General features: G+C 37.2%; 1 protein-coding gene across 2 annotated transcripts in view; it reads left to right on the plus strand.

Annotated features, from left to right (window-relative positions):
* The window catches only part of MARCHF1 (membrane associated ring-CH-type finger 1), a 225,569-nt gene that overhangs the window by 60,298 nt on the left and 146,079 nt on the right, over positions 1–19,192 (plus strand). For both annotated transcript variants that reach the window (XM_053941549.1, XM_053941550.1), the window contains exon 2: positions 15,711–15,789. The gene's annotated coding sequence lies outside the window, so the exon portion shown is untranslated. The remainder of the gene's footprint in view (positions 1–15,710; positions 15,790–19,192) is intronic.

Genomic DNA, 19,192 nt, shown 5'->3' on the forward strand with positions numbered 1-19,192 from the left:
CATAGCTAGAGCATGGTAGAAGAGGGCTGCAATCCTTCAGATGTTAAGAAATGTTTTTTTTTTAAGGAATCATGGCGATGAAGGGGTGACTTGCCAGCAAGCAGCTCCCCATTTTTGCCTGGAGAATGGCTGTGTTAGGCTGCGTGGAGCAGGTAGTCAAAGACTCGCTCAGCTGATAGAAAGGCTTAAAAAAGACAGTAAGATGGGCTTTTGAGAAGCAGTCTGGCTTCTGTGAGTTCAATTTTTAAAGATGGTTAGAAAGATTTGAGAAGATTGAAAAAGAACTGCCTGGAGTTTGTTACAAAACAGACTCTTGCCAGAATTTCAGGCTTGATCTGAGACCAGTACACAGAAACTTGCAGTGCAGGGATGGGGAAGATGACTATGTGCAAAACTTGATTCTGGTTACCCTTTAGAACCAAATTCCTTACTCCAAGATTTCATTTTTCATTCAAACTTATTTGCAAGAAAAAGGTGCTGCATCAATTTATCAGAATTTATTGTAGTTGATGACTTCAATTGGTGACTAAAGTAGAAGTGTGGGTAAATCCACTGAATGGATTTTGGATTATGGTAAATTTGAGTGGCCATTGCAGCGTGCAGCAACTCATAGAAGAAGCAGAAGCAAATGCCAGACATTGTTTAAATTACAAAGCTTACCTTTCTTTTTTTTTTTTTTTCCTCCTTAAGATCTTAACACCATTTTTCAATTCTAGTGAAGCTCTCTTGATCTTCAAAAGTCAGCTACTGGAAAAAATTTAGAAATAAACTGATGATGGTATTTTCATGTTTTCAGTAGGCAAATAGTGTCTTGAGTTTATAAAGTGTAGAATACCTCAATGTGGCAGTGTTTGAAATGCTGGTATTCCTTGAGTATATTTACAGGGAAAAAAAGTCTGAGGTGATGTACCTTGCTTGTGCATAAAAAGTTTCAGCTAAAAATGCTTTTGGTCCTATGGCAGTTTTTTATTAAGTTTTTCTTAACACTAGCCATTCACTTAAGGAATTTGGTTAGGAATGTTGTCTGGAAAAGTACATTGCACAATTTTTCTACACCAGTTATAGTATTGTGGTTTGGTTTAATTAATGTAAATAATACTGCACCCTCCCTAGCAGAGAAAAGAAGTTATGCAGTAGAGATTTTGTGAATATAGTATACATAATTGTGGACTGAAAATGTTAAATTAGTGAGGCTGCTACTGGTCAGACAGTGCTGTGAATGTTTCTCCTGTTCCAGAAATCGGATTGCCTGAGGCATGAACTTAAATGTTTTACTCCAGCTTCAGGACAGCATTTTCATTATATTGCATCTTGGATATGCAGGAACTGTGGTTGTACTTGCTTTAGCTTGTTAAGTAAGACTTTGTTAATTTAGCAAAAGGCACACTGGGAGAGGCAGTCACCTAAATGCTGCTTCCAAGTGACACCATCAGAGATAGCAAATCTTATTTCCTCTGTGCAGAAATCATAGTACAGAAGCGAAAGGCTGTATTTTGACACCTCTCTTACTTCTAAGTCATCCCCAGTATATTTTATTGTCATGAGGAAGCAAGTACCAGGTTCCCTGTGACCTAATAAGTTTAAGGAACCTGTCACTGGTTATGTATCCTTCACCCTGTGATATACTTTCTTTTGGTCTCTGCAGATGTAGATTAATAAACAGTTGCAGTTCAGTAATACCTCAAAAATCCTCCTATTTTTTTTTTTCTTCTTTTACTCCCTTCCTTGATTTTAGAAAAAAGGTCATCTGAGCAGCCTCCTGTTAGCTTGGAATACACCTAGGTTTTAAATGAACTCAGCATAAAGAAAAATGAGCTAGTGATGATTTTAATTGATAAAAAATTATAGCTGGATTCGTAGGTGGGAAAAATTGTTTCAGGGAGAGGTAAAATGACTCCCTGTTGCTGTGTTAGGAATGAAGGTCTGTAATAGGAGCCAGCATTTGGGGACAGGAAGGTACATGTAGTACTTCTTCCTCATGACAGCTTGCTGGATATCACTTGACAACTGGGTACTATGAATTCTCAAATTCATGAACTGAGAGAACTGAGTTTTCTTCAATTATATATTAATTTAAATGATAGATTAATATTCTATTCATGAAGTATTGAAATAGAACATAAAAGAAGGTTATGGATGAGTTGACATAACATTTAAATTGTAAAACAGTTGTCTGATAAGTAGGAAATGCAAAATAAGAGCTACAGCTCACTTTGTAGAGAGTTTCAAACTTTTAGATTTTTTTTTCATATTTTGAGTGATATGCAATGCCTGTTTTGTATAGTGAATGAGGGTGCCAGGGATTTAGATTTATTAATGGCAAAATTGTTGAGGACTTGAAAAACAGATGGCACTTGAAAAAATCTACACAATGAAATCCAAGTGTTCACATTATGAAAAAATTATAGTGTAAGGCAATTGAAAAAAAAATCACAGAACATTCCTTCCTGTTTTCACTTTCACTCATTCCTCATTCACTTTTTCCTAGTTTATTTGTTTATTTTAAGATTTTTTTTCACAAATAATTGAGCACTAATGTTGCTGATGAATATGAGAATAATTGCTTTCAAAGCAACAGGCATAATGAGAATGTAGTGGTTCAGTTCCTCATGAAGTTGACTCTGTGCAAGAACATAGTGGACCATAACAAAACACTGTGTAGACACTCTAATTCTTAGGTGAGAAGCCTCACCTGGGTTCCCTATTTTAAAACCAGACATGTTCATTCTTAAGTGAAGCACAGAATAGTTGAGGTTGGAAGGGACCACAGGGCTGTTTCAAGTCATATTTTGAGCTTATATAAGAATGAAGACTCTGCAATCAACCTTGGAGAAATTTTCCAGTGTTTGCCCAATCTAACAATAAGAAAGGCTTTCCTGATGTTTAACTGCAATTTCCTGTATTTCAGTTTGTGTCCAGTTCCCTCTGTCCTGTGACTGGTCACCACTGGCAAACGCCGATCTCTCTCATCCTTTTATGCGTCCCATCCCTTCACCATGCTGAATGCCTTTATCTCTCTCAGCTTCCTTTTGTCCCTTAATCATCTTTGTTGCCCTTCACTGAACTTCCTTCGCTGTGCTGTCTTGTACTGGGGAGCTTGAGGCTGGAGTGAGCTCTCCAGATGTTTCTCACTAGCACTGAGCAGAGGGAAAGAATCACTGGTTTTGACCTGGAGAGGTCAAGTTGCTCTAAGCCATCTTTGATGTGAGGGCACACTGCTGGCTCATGGTCAGCTTGTCTACCAGGACTGTCAGGTACCACTTGGCGAAGCTGCTTCCCTGCGATTTGGCCCCCAGCCCATACTGATGCCTGGTGTTCCTCCACAGGATCAGGACTTTGCACTTCCTCTTTGTTGAATTTCATGTCTTTTGCTCTTTTCTCAGCTTGTCAAGGTTCCTCTTAATAGCAGCACAACCCTCTGATGTACTGACTGCTTCTGGTTTTGCACAGTCTGTGAACTTGCTGAAGGGGCACTCTGTCTCACCTTGCAAGTTATTGATGGAGGTATTGAACAATATTGGCTCTCCTATTGACTCCTGGGGTGTGTCTTTGACTGGCCTACAGCTGGACCTGGTGCTTCTGATCCACAGTGCTTTGAGCTCAACACTGTGGACAATTTTCATTGTTGATCACTCTTGATTTTAGATGGAAAGCTTGATTAATACTAGCTGTTGGTGTGAGCAAGGATTTTTAAATACGCATGGAAATGCAGTAGTCTCTGCATAGACACCAAAATGCTTTGCAGAAGGCAATGTGTTAACATAATTCATCTAAAAAGCCAATCAAAAAGTACAGAGATCTATTTTCCTTATTTCTGAGGCTCATGGGAAGCATTAACATCTGCTTCATCTGGCTCTAGATAATCCACTGATCTTCCAGTGTCCTCTTGTTTTCATGTCAGGACAGGGTGGAAAGACAGGAACCCTTCTAGTTGCTCTGTCTACATGGGGAAACATGAGATCAGCAGGGTTAGTGTCATCAGAAGGGTAATTTCAAAAAAATTGGCAATATGTAAGTGAGAAAGATGCCAAACATACCAAGCGGGGAAATAAATGCATCTATGGCAAGGTGCTGGGCTGTCACAGATGGCTTTTAGTCATTGTTATTCTAAGGTTAAAACCAATGTGGAATCTTCAAGTATGTTCATATAAGAGTGCAGTTTTGAGAGATAAGGAACAGGGTGATGCTGCTTTGCATATGAAAGATCACAGGATGAATATGAAAATAACCTTCTCTCACATTTGATCCTTAGTGCTAACTGTTGAGCTGGAGATGCTCTGTGACAAAAAATTCTGATTTACAAGTTTTATCTATGCTAATAAGTGGATGGGTATGATGTTTTCATAATTTCATTAGGTCCCTTTCCCTGTTAGCATCATATTTGTGTAATCCAGTTGGGTTCTTGTCATCTTATCATGTTCTCTTTTGATTTGGGGTGTAGGAAACACAAAAGTTGAGTGGCATGTAAGGCATCTGATCAAACAGAATAGAGCAAACTGAATGGGATGTAGTTTAATTTAATTTATTAAAAAAAAAGTATTGCAAGTTCTTTAATCTTGACCTTATATTTCTTGTGACAATCACAAGAAGGAAGGTAGGACGGTTTCCAAAACCCATGTGTGTGCTTTTCATCTGCAGGAAAAGTAGGGGGAAGAGTTTTCTTTGGAAGCTTCTAGCAGGGTCCAAGGATCCAACACTGCATTTAGTAAATGTAGATTAATTTCTAGAAATTCTGCTTCTTGGAGAGATGCAATGTGTACCTGAATTTTGTATATCAGTCAATAGTAATCTGTATCACGTTAAAGATTTCAGACACAGCACAGAATTCCTCTAACCAGAGTTCTTTACATTCCCTATTCCTTAAGGGCTAAGCTGTGGAACCTCATGCAGAAATCCAGCTTTTTATTATGAGACTGTAGTTAAGTGACTTACCTGTTATGGTCATGGCATGGTTTGTTTTTGCCATCTGTCAAGCTCTGGAGAAAGGTTTCTGATTATGTTTTTTGTGTTCATGGTAGCTATGATGAAAGCATCTATGGAAGGTGAATCCATAAATGCTATAACTTGGGTCCTGTTTACTAACTTGTGGTTTAGGAATTTTTAAGGATTTTTCTTTGTCATTTTTGGAATTTGGAAAGAGGAAACCTGATTGCACTTGGGTCACCTTCCTTATTTAAAACTGTTGGAATTGTAGTGAAAATTGCATGTTGAAATTCATAGAATATATTTAATGACTTTTGCTGTGATTCCAATTCCTGTACCTTCATTCTCTTCCATATTCTCATTGTGGCTGAAAGTTTGCAGTTCAGCAAATAAAATATCCAGTCTTCAAAAAGAGACAGTTGTTTGAGTGTGCCTTGGCTCCTGCCAGTCTTTTAGTGAAAATTTGTGGCAAAATTTCTGCACAAACCTTGAAATATTTTGCCAACTTTGAGCCTTCGGGGATTTATTGAATGCGAAGGCACCACTCACAGTGTGGTCATGCAAAATGGTAACTATGGCAACTGCAGAATACTGGAATGGAGAGTAAGCAGGGAGGTTTGTGTCAAAGTAATATCCTTGGACATAGAAAACATCCTTAGCCTCCTCAGATGAAGATGACATGGGCATTTTTTTGATGTGAAGTTCTTTTGTTTTCTAGTGCCAAACAAGACTTCTGATGACTAGATATCTTCCAAGTTTATTTTAATTGGTACTTCAGGTTTTAAAGATAGGTTTAGCTTGTATTTCCTCATAATTTAAAACTTGTGGATTACTCTTAGGCATTACTCTTAAGCTGTTAAAGGTGTTAACACCTTAATTAAATCCAGGAGAAACCAAAGCTATGAAGATATGTGCCCTAAAATGTTGGCGTCTCTCTTAGTTTAATGAGAAAAAGAAGGAAAAATGGCTTTTAAATTTCAACAAAAATTTTATGGAATAACTGTAGGTGAATGTTAAAGTTACCTAAACAGGCATGTACATAGACAATGCTGTGCAGTATTTTGATTTAAAGCCTGTGGGAACAGAAAATTCATTGGTGTTTATCAAGGCATTCTAAGCTGTGTTTCTTGGAAAAGCTCTTACTGGCTTCTGCAACACTTGCAAGTCTGCTGGGAGCACCTATGGCTCTTTACACTCTATGAAATCGCCAGCTTTTCTGATCTGTTGTGATTGCAGTTTTTGTTTGGTTGGTTTTGTTTTGGGTTGTTTTCATAATTCTATTTTTCTGAATACTGTTCAGGCCTGGATTTGATCTCCTGTGATTTTTACCATCAGTGCTGCCTCCTGTTATGAGTTTTTTGTATCCGGAAGACAGGGTGGAAAAAGGACTTGTATATCTTCTCCTAAGATTTCAGTTCATAGAGTATTCTATCAATATATACAGAAGTACTTTGTTCTATAGCCAATTGGGTGAAATTGTGCAGTCGCTGCTAATGACAAAGGGTGTCTTGTCAAAATGATCTGTTAAGGACATCCCTGCCTTCCTCAATATGCTCATAGTGTTTTGAAGTAAAGGTGAGCCTCTGTCAGTTCTTCTTTGAAAGGCAGAACCAAGAGTTCTTGGAAAGAAGCATTTCATGCCTCTTCCTTCCAGAGTTGAACTCCTGGAAACTGTTAGGGTTGCTTTATGCTGTGATTTCTAGAATGTGCTGTCATTCTGATTTAGAGCAGGGCCAAGCTGATGATCACAGAATCACTGGACAAGCTAGGTGTAGGAGCCATGATGACGTGACTTTGTCCTCTGTAGTGACAGAGAAAGCGTGACCTTTAATCCTCTCTTGTGTCATCCTTGTCATTAAATATACATGGGGTGAAATCTTTGCTCTAGTGAAGATTATGGCAGTTTTGCTGTTAACTTCAGTGGAGTCAGAGCTTTACAAGTTGTGTCTTAAGAGGGAAAAAGGAGAAGGTTTAGATTCAGGTAGCTCATGAAGTTCATTTTTTTAAATTCTATTGAATGCAAGCATGAGTTCATTTTGCAAAAGTGGTCTCTTAAAAATAATCCCGCAGTCTTTCTTTACCCTACAACCACAGCCTTACCATTCTTTCTTGTTGCTTGTTACAAGAAGGGCTATGGCAGGATGTGGAGCTAGAATGCAGAAATAAAATGCCAGTATGGATAATTTTCTCTTATTAGGGGATATCCTCCCCTTCCCCAGCCCATATAGGCACACTCTTGCCATTGCAGATATTTTTTTTGAATAATGTTTGATTCTGACATAATGCAGAAGCAAATGGAATTGGAAAAATCAGCAGAGGATGAATTAACAGTAAAATAGGGAGGCAGTGAAAATTTTCAGTTAAGGAATATGGTATCCAGTACAGAGACTCAAGGAATTTATTTTTCAATTAATGGTTAGTGGAATATATTCCTACACTTTCAGATCCCAGCTTTGGCGTATATACCCAATTACTTGCAAAAAATGTGCCTCCTTCTGGTTACCAAGTGTACCTTCTTGTAATTAGGATTCAAGCAAACAGTGACAATATCATTAGTTTAGGTTATCTGTAACCAGTGTCAGGAATGAGCTGGAATTTGTAGTTGTTTAGTGCTGTTGTGACTAAAAACAGCATACAAGTAGGATGCAGAATAGATCTTATCCTAGTCTTCTGAACTGTCTAGTTTGAGGTAGTAGTTTGTAATTCCTGATGGTAACCTAGTTTTAAAATTAATTTTGAGTTTATCTTTTGATGTCCTTTTAAGCTTTTGGTTTCTTTTGCTGTTATGTATAAAGCATAGATATGCAGAAATTGCTTTTAAAATAAATGCTTGTCACCAACAATCTTTTTCTTAATCAGAATTTTTTTTTAATCTTTGGCTTTGATTATGGTAGTATTGAATCCCAGATTGAAACCAGCTAATGGATTTTGCAGAGAAAAAGCATAGTTACTATGGCTACACAGCACCCTGAAAGCTTAAAAGGACAAAGCATAAATGAACACAGTCCTGGCTGCTTAGCCATTTGCAGAATAGATTGTAATAACTTAAAGTCTTTATTACAGCCTTTCAGTTTTTCAGAAAAAGCAGGATGTTAGTCCTCTAAGAATTTCTATTTTATTTTTAGATTAAATCATAACTTTTGAAGTAGCGTATTTGAAAAATATTTTTCAAAACATGCTCTGCTTCATAGCCAGTTCATCTCGCATGTATCACAGGCAGTAGCATGTGATGAAATTTACTGTCACTGGTCATTTAATCACTGAGGTTTTTACTCTTGTATTTTAAAATGAGTCAAAATCTAATCCTCCTATGGACAGGTAAACACAAAGTATGTGTGGTTTGATGAAAACTTAATGTTCTTTCTATAGCTTTCACTGTAATTTTGGCTGAAATATTTTTAACTTTGATTTTCTTACAAACCAAGAAAACTGACCTACATATTTAAGAGAAACACTCTGTATACAGTAAAGAAAAATAAAACCCATTCATGGTTAGGCTTACACAATTAAGGATTGAATTAGCAGTTTTTAGGATGACCCTAGTGACTGATGGAATCAGTGCTACTACCTGTCTTTGCTTGGAAAATAAAACACATTAGAATCATAAACATGTCACTCATAAATCCACAGGCTTATTTCAATGGCCTATTAAAATTGCAGAGTAAAAGTTTTTAGAGTGAAATGATAAAATGCATCTATTGTTCATCACAAATAGTTAGAAGTTGTGTCCACAGATAATTGTAGGCAGTGTACTTTGGCTGATGGGTAGTAAACCACAGGAAAGGTAGCAGCTGAGCATACTGGTGGTTTTGTAAAGACATATTTACGTTCTCTTATTTGCATGGAGAGGGCTCTTGTATTTGTATTTTGGATTTATACCTCCAGCAATATTTGCATGTATTCATAAAGTGGACTGACTCGCTGCATCTACAACAGACCAGCTGAATTGTCCTCCTATTGTAGATCTGCCCTGTGCTCTGTAGAAATGCCATATTTTGCTTCATTAGTCCATGGTGTCATTTATGTCTAAAACGTGGAAAGAAGCCTTTCTAACTAAAAATAGCAGAATCATTGTACAGAATTTCACCACAGAGACCAGAAATCTAGACTAATCTGCAAAATTTGTTTGGGCCAAATTCCAAGGTGAGCAGATGAGTGTGCCTGGAAAACCCAAGAATAACCCAAGGGAAAAGTAGGGTGATTTAATCCCAGCCTGGCAACTGATTATCAGGCAGCCACTTACCCACTCTCTGCCTCTACCCTCCAGTGGGGAGGAGAATCAGGAAAAATAACCAGGGTTTGTGGGTTTAATAATTGAAACAAAATAAAATATAATAATGATCCTAATAATAAAAATAAGATTAGTAATGAAAAGGAGGGAATGGACTGATTCTATGAATAAAACCCAAGAGAAACAAGTAATGCATGATACAACTTCCCAGCCCTTGCTCATGGATTCCCAGCCCTTCTGAAAGTAGTGACCAGCCCCTTCCAGCCAGCTTCCCCCAGTTTATATACTGGGCATATTATATGGGAGTGACATTCTGGGGTATGGAATTTTCCTTTTGGCCATTTGGGGTCAACTGTCCCAGCTGTGCTCCCTCACAGCCTCATGTGCACCTCCTCACTGGCAGAGCATGAGACAGTGAGAAGTCCTTGATTTGGGGTAAGCACTGCTGAGCAGCAATCAAAAACAGGAGCTTGTTAGAAACATTATTCCATATTGAATCCAAAACACAGCGCTGTGCCATCTGCGAAGGACATTATTAACTTTATCCCAGCCATAACCAGGACAGGAGGGGATGCTGATGGAAAATTATTGTGGGAATTTAATCCTGTTGTTTATTATGGATCTGAGATTGCTAAATTGTAGTAGTTCTTAAAGTAGCTCTAGGCTATAAACACAACCATAAACTAAAGTGTTGTGATGTAGAAGTGGCCCAGAAGGTCTGATTATTTTTCAGATCTCCACAGGTCTTGTTCCTAGCTGATCCTGGTTTTGGTCAGGCAAATCTAAAATAAAATACATCAGACTTTGAAATTCAGTAGGCTACTTTTCCTAAGTCTGAACATTTATTCCTTAATGTACAGCTTGAATAATGCTTCTGTTGCACTTTCATGCAGAATCAGTGTGCTCAGGACTAGGGTGATATTTACTGAAGAGTTTGGGATTTTTTGATGCTTACTTTGAGAGTTTTTTTAGAAGAACTTCACTTAAAAAATGTATGTTTCTTCCATGTCTTAATTTAGGGAGAACGGGTTCTCAAGATAGAATCACAGGTAAAATAGGAGTTACTTTCATGAAATCAGTGTTATTACTTTATCTTGAATGAAAATGTATTGATAAATTTTCCTCTTCTTTATATCTATTTGAACATTATAAATATGAGGATGTAAAAATTAGAGGGGCTGGCTAGTAATAATTTGTAGGTGATGGTGTCGATCAGAAGTTGTCCCACAGTAAGCAGCCATTGTGGTCTTTTAATTCCAAAACTTATATTTCAACGTATTATTTCCTTATTCTTTAAAGCTTTTGCACAATTTGTTTTGCTACATGTAACATATCAATTTTGAAATTTCAATCAAGTAAAAACTCCCATCAGATTGACAGGGTATTTAAATAACATGTATCTTCCACCTTGCCTTAGATGATTTAAATGTAATGGTCTTGAAAAATGAAGTTATTAAAACAATAAAATAAAAAATAAATGCTTGATGAGAGGGGCTTATTCATGGGTATTTATTTCATGCATGTGGATTTTTTTTTTTTTTTTTTTTGCTTGAAGAAATACTCCATGTATTATTTACTTAAATACTGCAGAAAAATATGCTGTTTGAAATTCAGGAGTGGATCAGTTAGAAGGGCTTTGACAGAAGACTGAGACTATGTGATATTTGGTGTTGCCATGGGAAACTGCTTTGCAAGAACATTTGCAGAGCAGATGGACCAAGATAAAACAGATACAGGTATTGAATAGAGATTGTTTAGTGCTCTGTGAAAAAACAGGAAAACAGGAACTTAAGTCTAGATAACATAGTTCTTTGATTTGATCTTTTTTAATGGGTATGCTGTTTGATATGAATAGTTCCATAGTGAAAGTTTCCTATAAATTTCGTTTTTAAGAAATCAAAGGAAATGCCAGGTTTATCTGCCACATCTTCTGTATAATGCAAAATCCGTAGTGTCCTTACATTGTGCCATAATCTGCTGTCATTTTGTGCTAGTCTCTGAAGTTACATATAAGTACACAAACACTATGAAATGAAAAATCTTTGTATTTCAGATGTTATAATTTTGTTAGCTTCAGATACTCTTGACTACTGGCAGCTCTTCTATAACCTTATAAACCAGCTTTTATCCTTGATTTAAGAAAGAAAAGATAAGACTCATACTCTGTTTAAGAGCTAGAATGTCTTTGTAATCATGTTTGATTGCGCTCAAGTTTGTTTCCATAGCAGCATGAACACAAGATGCCCATGTGACTATCTACATATAGCATGCCTTTGTATGAGTACCTGTGTGCAGAAATACACTGTATTTCTGTTTAACTTGTGTTCTTTGTTCTGCGTGGCTACAAATAAAATAGGCATGTGCTGTTTACTTTTTCTTTAAGGAAATAGTTAATTAGAAAACTTAAAATATAATTAGTAGTCATATCTTTTCAACAACTCAAACTGGCAGAAAGAAAAAGCTTATGGAAAAATAAAAGCTTTATCTGATCCCTTGAAGATGTGTGATTTCAACTGCTAAAGGATTTTTTTTTTTTCCTCTAAGTAATATGTTGATTATAAACTTTTTTTTTTATTATTTTCTACAGTCTAATTGTGCTTCTGTTCTTCATGACTTATAAAACTTATGCCACTGGTTGATGTCTCCACATGGGTGGAACAATTCTTTGGGAGATGCTGTCATAAACTGATTAATGCTTACATAAGGGTTAGTGTTTTCATTTAGTATAGAATGCCATGAAATTATATTCCACTGAACACCATGCAGGTTATTCACATTTTTAGTGTGCATGTTAGCCAACTATTTTGAGTGGTCAGAGCAAAGTTTGTTGGCTTTTCAATATACATTTCCATTATGAAAGGAAATACATTTGATGCATTTGTTATTAATACATTTTAAATATCAGATGTGAATACCTACCTGAAGTTCTGTGTTTATTTATGTTCTGCTTTCTCATGGGAAACTAGGAGCATTAGCAGCAGGAATTATTGGGGAAAATGTTTATCTTTCACAATGACAGAATCACAGAATTGTTAGGGTTGAAAGCAGCCTCTGGAGATCATCTGGTCCAGCCCCCATGCCAAGGCAGAGTCAGCTAGAGCAGGTAACAGGAACACATCCAGCTGGGTTTTGACTATCTGCAGAGAGAGACAATTAATTGGATCAGAGCATCTGAATTTCTCCTGTTGTTTTTAATCTATGGTTTTAAAGTCTTGCCATCAATATCCAGGAGTCCAAAAGACAGGTTGACATCCATTAGGGTCAGAGTTCCTATGTATTTCTAGCTTCCAGCTATAACTGTTTTAAGCCTTTTTACACTAGCTAAAGCACAATAAAGTTGATTATACATTTTTTCCCCATGCATTATGGAGAAGAAATTTCATGGATGATTAATTTAACCTCTTTTCAATTTATTTTAAGCAGAGACCAGTTAAATCACTTTCCAGAATTAGAGAATTGTTGTGGTTGGAAGGGACTTCTGGAGACTGGCTAGCCCTTTGGTCAGAGCGGGGTCACGGGGTCACCTAGCACATATTGCCCAGGACTGTGCCCTGTGGGGTTTTGAATGTCTGCAAGGATGGAGATGCATCTTGGGGAACCTGTGCCATTGGTTGACCACCATCCTAGAAAAAAAAAAAAAATCAAATCAAATGGCATATCTTGTGTTTAATTTGTGCCTGTTGCTTCTTGTCCTTTCACTTAATACCACTGAGAAGTTCTGCCTTCCTTATTCTGTCACTGATCAGGTATTTATAAGCACAGGACAGATCCCATTGAGCCTTCTCTTCTCAAGGCCCCCACCTCTCACAGCCTCTCCTCATACAAAAAGTGCTCTAATCCTTTACTTACTTAACTCCATAAACATTAGCTGGCCTTGCTGCAGTAACTCTTTGGCTTTCTTGGGCCCAGTTCTCGGCCACCCACTACAGCATTCAGGATGGCTCGCCAGTGCTGAGCAGAGAGGAAGGATGCCTTCCCTCACTTTGTGGGTGATGTTCTTTCTTGTGCAGCATGGGTTGCTCTGGAACTTCTTTACTGTGAGGGCATGCTGCTGGCTCAGGGCCAGCTTGTTGACCCTCGGGTCCTTTTCTGCCAATGTGCATGGGATTATTCTTGCCAAGTGCAGCACTTTACCTTTTCCCTGTATGGACCTTCATGAGGTTACTGTTGGCCCATTTCTCAGCCTGTCAAGGTTTTTCTGAATGGCAGGAAAACCCTCTGTATCAGCTACTCTTAGTTTTGTCATATCTATGCATTCTGTCTCAACTTGCTAGTTATTGATGAGTTGCTGAGCAGTATTGGCTTTTGTATTGACACTTGGTGTGTGCCTTTGATGAGTAGCCTCTGGTGAACTTGGTGCTCCTGATCCACAACCTTTTTTTGGCCAGCAGTTCGGTCGCTTTTCTGTTTGCCGTACTCTCCATTCGTCTATTTTGTGTTCCATCAGTTTTTCAGGGAGAAGACAATGCAGGGCTGTGACAGAAACATTATTAAAGTCAAGATAAGCAATGTTCAATGTTCTGTCCTTGTCCACTGGGTCACACTGGTCATTGTGAAAGGCTATCATGTTGGTCAGGCACAATTTCCCCTCCATGTATTCATGCTTACCATGTCCAAATGTGTTCTTATTCCTCCTCTGTTTGGCAATGGCTTTCAGGTTTATTTTCTCCATTCCTTTCCTAGGAGTCGAGATGAGGCTGGGACTGAATTTCTTGAAGTAGAGGTGATATTTATTCTCTTCCAGTCCTCAGAGTTTCCTTCCCTCACCTTGATCTGTTATCCTTTTTGATCTTTCAGTGACTTGAGTGCTCTCACAATGCCATCAGCCAACCCTCAATATGTGTTATGCATCTCATTATAGCCCATGGATCTGTGTGTGGCCAGTTTGTTTAAATGCTTCCTAACCTGTCTCTCCTCCACTGAGAGGAAATCTGCCTTGCTCCAGGCTTTCCTATGGTTTTCAGGGACCTGGGATAGCTGAGGGATGGTTTTGTCAGTGAAGAGTGAGATGAAGAGGGCATTCAGTGTATTGGCCTTCTTCATAACTTTTGTGACAGGTCTCCATTAGGAGATAGCTTTTCATTCATATCTTGTGACAGGGAGACCATTGTTCATAGCCTTCCTTGTGTTGCACAGCACCAGCAGAAACTTTTACTTTTCAAGTTTATGTGAGCTATCTACTCATGTCTGTGATCCCAGTAAAGCTGAAATTCTCCAGCTGCATGCAGACCTCTCAATTTCTCCTGTTTGCTCTGTTGTGTGCATTAGCAAACAGGCTATTTGAAGAGGCACAAAAGCATGCTTTTTCCGCAGAAAGGATAGAATACCTTTACCATAATTCTGCCTGGAAGGCATTTCCCTATCTACATGTACACAGTTGGGGTGGGACCCCTACAGCCCTGGTTTTTTGCTTACAGATTTCTTCCTGTTGACATTACCCCATACTCTTTGCTTGCCAGCCTGGTCCTTTACTTCTCTTGATTGCTGGTCATGCTCTTCTACTCCTGTTATTCCTAGTTTGAATTCTCATTACTGGATTGACCAGCCTGTTGGCAAAATGGTTTTATCCATCTATGTGGGCAGCATTTCTGCTAAACCATCCTCTGTTCTTGTAGAACATCTCATGATCATTTAAAATCTAAAACCCCGTGATCCACATCAATTGCACAACAAATTCTTATGGGATCTGTTGCTTCTTTTTTCAGCCTTCTGCCTTTTTGGAAGGATTGAGGAGAAAACTGCCTGGGGTCTCCATGCACTTGACCCCACCCCCCCCCCCCACATAATCAGCAGCATAATCAGTGCTCAATGCTTTCTTCATTGTCTCTGGAATCATCTTCGGTGCTCACATGGAAGAGCAGCAGAGGGTCATAGTCTGCTGCAACCTTTTGCCATGTCCTGATCTGAGTCTCCAGCAGGCTGCAAACCTCCCCAAGCAGCAGCTGTGGGATTCACTGCCCCCCAGGATGGAGCTTTCTGCTGCAAATACCCACCACGGGTGCTTGTGCGCCTCCATTCTTTCGCTGGCTCGAGTCCCTTGCAGGACTTGTACTTGATATTCTTATGAGAGAACGATTACAGTCAAGGATTTAATGTATTTTACTCTTTGTATTGTGAGCAAATATGTATTAAAAACATTGCTGGATATGTTTTGGCTTATTTTTTGTTTTATTAAGCTTTGTATATTTTTGAATGCTATCCTGCCAGTGCCATATGGGTTAGCTGGCTACACAAAGGTTTTTTGTACAAGTGTGATTAATAGAGGGAAGATCATGTATGGTTTCCCTGTGCTCGGAAGGTCAAGGATTAATCTCAAATCAGTTTGAAAGTCTACAGAAAGATTAATGGATATCAGCATCAGGTACAGGATTTGATAAAAATTATTTAAGATTACCTTTCAAGTCCAGAATTTTTACTTTAGGTTATGCCTTTTGGAAGACACCAGCCTAAAAAGTTTTCCCAAATCTTGCTTCATAACCTGTTTTAAGGCAATGAAATAGATGCTATTTTAATATTGCAACTGTTTTCACGTGTGTCTTGTTTCTATTTCTTCTAGGAAATGAATCCAGGAAGTAATGTGAAAGGTCATGTGAAGCTCTGTCATAGCAGAAATTTTCTAAAAGATTGCTTTACCTGTAAGTTTTTTTCTGTTGTTAAATATTAATTTATATTATACTGTGGTGGGAAAAAAGACTTTATTTTGGCATTTTGACTTGCAGCTTAATTGTGAAGAAAACCTTTCCAAACGCATTATGTGGTAACATGTGCTGTTATTCACTTTCTGTATTTTAGTAAAGCCCAAACAAACGTTTTTCCTCTAAGTAAATAACTAAATCTCACATTTTCCCTAAAACCTGTTAAGGTTTAGAATCCAACAAGTGAGATTTTCATGCTGTTTCATTACAGATTATACATCCACTGTGATGCATGCTAAACTGCAATTACTTGTTTTTCAGAAATTATTTTAAAAGTGAAGGGTAAAAATTATTCAAACTTGTATGAGAGTGTGAAACTACCACTAAAAGTTCTTTGCAAAGATTTCATGTGCGGGTGCCTGCTGTGACTGAGACATCTTTGGGATTCAGAGTTATTAAATTATATGATAGTGCCATTTACAATTGTGTCACTTTTGGCAAAGAATCTTCTTCAAGCTAAAATGAACTCATTTAATTTTGTATACATCTCACAATAAACTCCACCTACGGATTTAAACTGTGAGTTTCATCTTGAGTCTAATTGTTGACATCAAAATACTTAAATTGGGAGATATGAACTTGATCTCCTAGTAAAATTGCAAGAAAAATATCAAAAGATCCATTTTACACAAGAAACCAAAAACATTAGGCTTGATTTTGGCAAATTCATGTGGGTGGTGGTAGAGCTTAGAACAGAATACCTAAGTTCTTAGTCCCTGTCAAAAGATAGAATTTGAAAATATGTAAATATGCCAAAAAATGTACTCTGAAGGAGATTGGGAGTTTGCAAGCTACAATTTCAGCAGTATGTTAATTTTTTCCCTTTTGGTTGCAATTATCATAGTTGAACTATGCATCACCTAGATAGCAAGTTCTTGAAAATTATAAGGGGGAAAGCACTACTGGAAAATGTTTCAAAACTGATAGTAGGTGTTTAATTCTTTAAAAGTAATAATTTCAGAATTTTTTCGTTATCTAGCACTCTATTTTAGAGTAGCAGCAATGCCTATACATGGGTAGCATAGGTAATTTAGTTTGACATAAAATCTTCAACAAAATAAAAACTTGCAAACACTGGCCCTCCACATTCCAAACTCTGTATGAAGTTTCAGAAAATCTCCTGATATTTATTTAATTTTCTTCAAAGTATGCTTCTTTGTCTGAGTATTTCTTTACTACTCTGATGTAACTTGAGACAACTATAAAATAAGTACCAATACAAGCAAATCTATTGGAAATTAAAATCTTAATTCTGCACTTAGAGTTGTGAAGTTGAAACTGAATGTTATTGTCTTTATTATATAAATATTCACACAGTACTGGTGCAATTTCAGTAATTGTACTGTGTTATCCTAAGTGCATTAAAATTACTCCAACACTGGAGTATTTCTTTTGGTTTTGTCAAAGAATCCAGATGGGCTATTTCAGGATAATTCAAGGAGACTTTTACAATTAGTCAAGAAAGAAGAAAAAGTGCTCCTCTGATAATACTGTCTTAATAACTGAATTAATCAGATTTTCAGTATTATTTGATAGGTTTAATTACTTAGCAATAGTTAGGTGGATTTCCAGTATCATAACAGTAGCCTTAAAAGAACATAAATGATAAGAGAAAAGATTGAGGTAGAATTGGCTAATTTATTTCAATTTTGTCTTCTCTTTCAGTTAATTGCTCTTGTTATATTCTTCATGTCTCCCTGAGAAATCCTGGTATTTTGTGTGCACTTATAGATGTATGTATGTGGGTGGCTGTGTATCCATTAGAGATATTTATATTCAGTGAAGATAAGACAACAGTTGGGACAAAAGTACAGAAGTGACTTGGAAAAATCATAGGTGAGAACATGGAGAAAAGTCCCTGACAGGATGCAAATGCTGAGTGTTGTATTGCACACTGAGCAGTAAAGTACATTTACAGCTTCCCAGACAACAAATGCATTGTTTGGAATCCTGCAAACATGCTGATTTTAATAGTGTGACTGCATTTGAGGACAAAATAGAAGAAAAAAAATTTTTTCCTCATCTAAAATATTTGAAACATTGTCTATTGCTATATAGTTATAGACAATTCTGAAGTCTGGTTAAAGAGCTAGCAATATCCAATGATATTTCTTACTCTAGACTGCAATTGACTTTATAATTCACATACTCAACCATTGTATTGGTATAAACAGAAAAAAACAACATAGGGAGGAAAAGGATGTTGTTATTATAATCATTTTATGAGTACAAGTTGCTGCAAGACAGAGAAGTCTTGCATTTTTAACCATTACATAGTTCCAACTTATTTGTATTTTTGCTAGAAATAATTCCATACTGCTAATTTTTATATTGATTAGAAGCTTTTGTTATACATTTAATGAACCTGTGAGTATTCTGAATTAATTAATCAGTATTGTAAAAATAGCTGTCATGATACACAGACAAGCAACAGCATAATTCATTGAGATTTGTAGATTGTGGTGGCAATTAATTATGATTAGTTTTGTAATTTATATTTTTCTTCCCAAAGGAGTTTCCATGTATTATTTCTATTAATATTAGCTGGCTAACAAATTGTAGCATTATAAAATAGTTTGGGTTGGAAGAGACCATAAGGATCATCTCATGACAGCTTCCACTGGACCAGGTTTCTCAGAGCCCCATCCAGCCTGGGCTTGAACATCTTCAGGGATGGGGCATCCACAACTTTGCTGTGCAACCCGTTCCAGTGCCTTCCTAGCTCTGAATAAAGAATTTCTTCCTAACATCCAATCTAAATCTCCCCTCTTTTAGTTTAAAACTCTTCCCACTTGTCTTACCATTTTCCACTTGCGTAAAAAGTTACTCTCCCTCTCTTTTATAAGCTCCCTTTAAGTACTGAAAGGCCACAAGTAAGAAAATAAGGATCTTTTTCTACCTTACCCCCCCACAACTGGATTGTTCTGTGTTCAACTAGATACTGTCAAAATAATATTTCAGTCCTGTGCTTATAAAAGATCAAAATTGTACCCATCATAATATGTTCTGTGTAAAATAAGGAGCAGCACAAAGTCTACTGCTATATGTTTATAGAAGAGCAAGAAGTTCTAAATATGAACTAGAAGTTCTTAATATGATAGCCATTCACCTTGACAGAAATTTAAGAGTAGAAATGTTCTCTTTACACAGTAAATTATTCCCATTTAGGAAAGGCATGTTTGCTGATGCACAGCAACAAGTGTTCCTCATTTTCTTTGAGTAATTCCCTTTCTGGATTTTTGAGAACTCAGCTTTTTCTCCTTTTCTACTCATGCCCTCTGAAAAAAACAAAAGATTTGGAGTATCTTCTTTTGATTCACAGCTACAGGGCTGGGTCAATTAT

The sequence above is a fragment of the Vidua chalybeata genome, chromosome 4 (assembly GCF_026979565.1).
Source record: "Vidua chalybeata isolate OUT-0048 chromosome 4, bVidCha1 merged haplotype, whole genome shotgun sequence".
NCBI classification, from domain to species: Eukaryota; Metazoa; Chordata; class Aves; order Passeriformes; family Viduidae; genus Vidua; species Vidua chalybeata.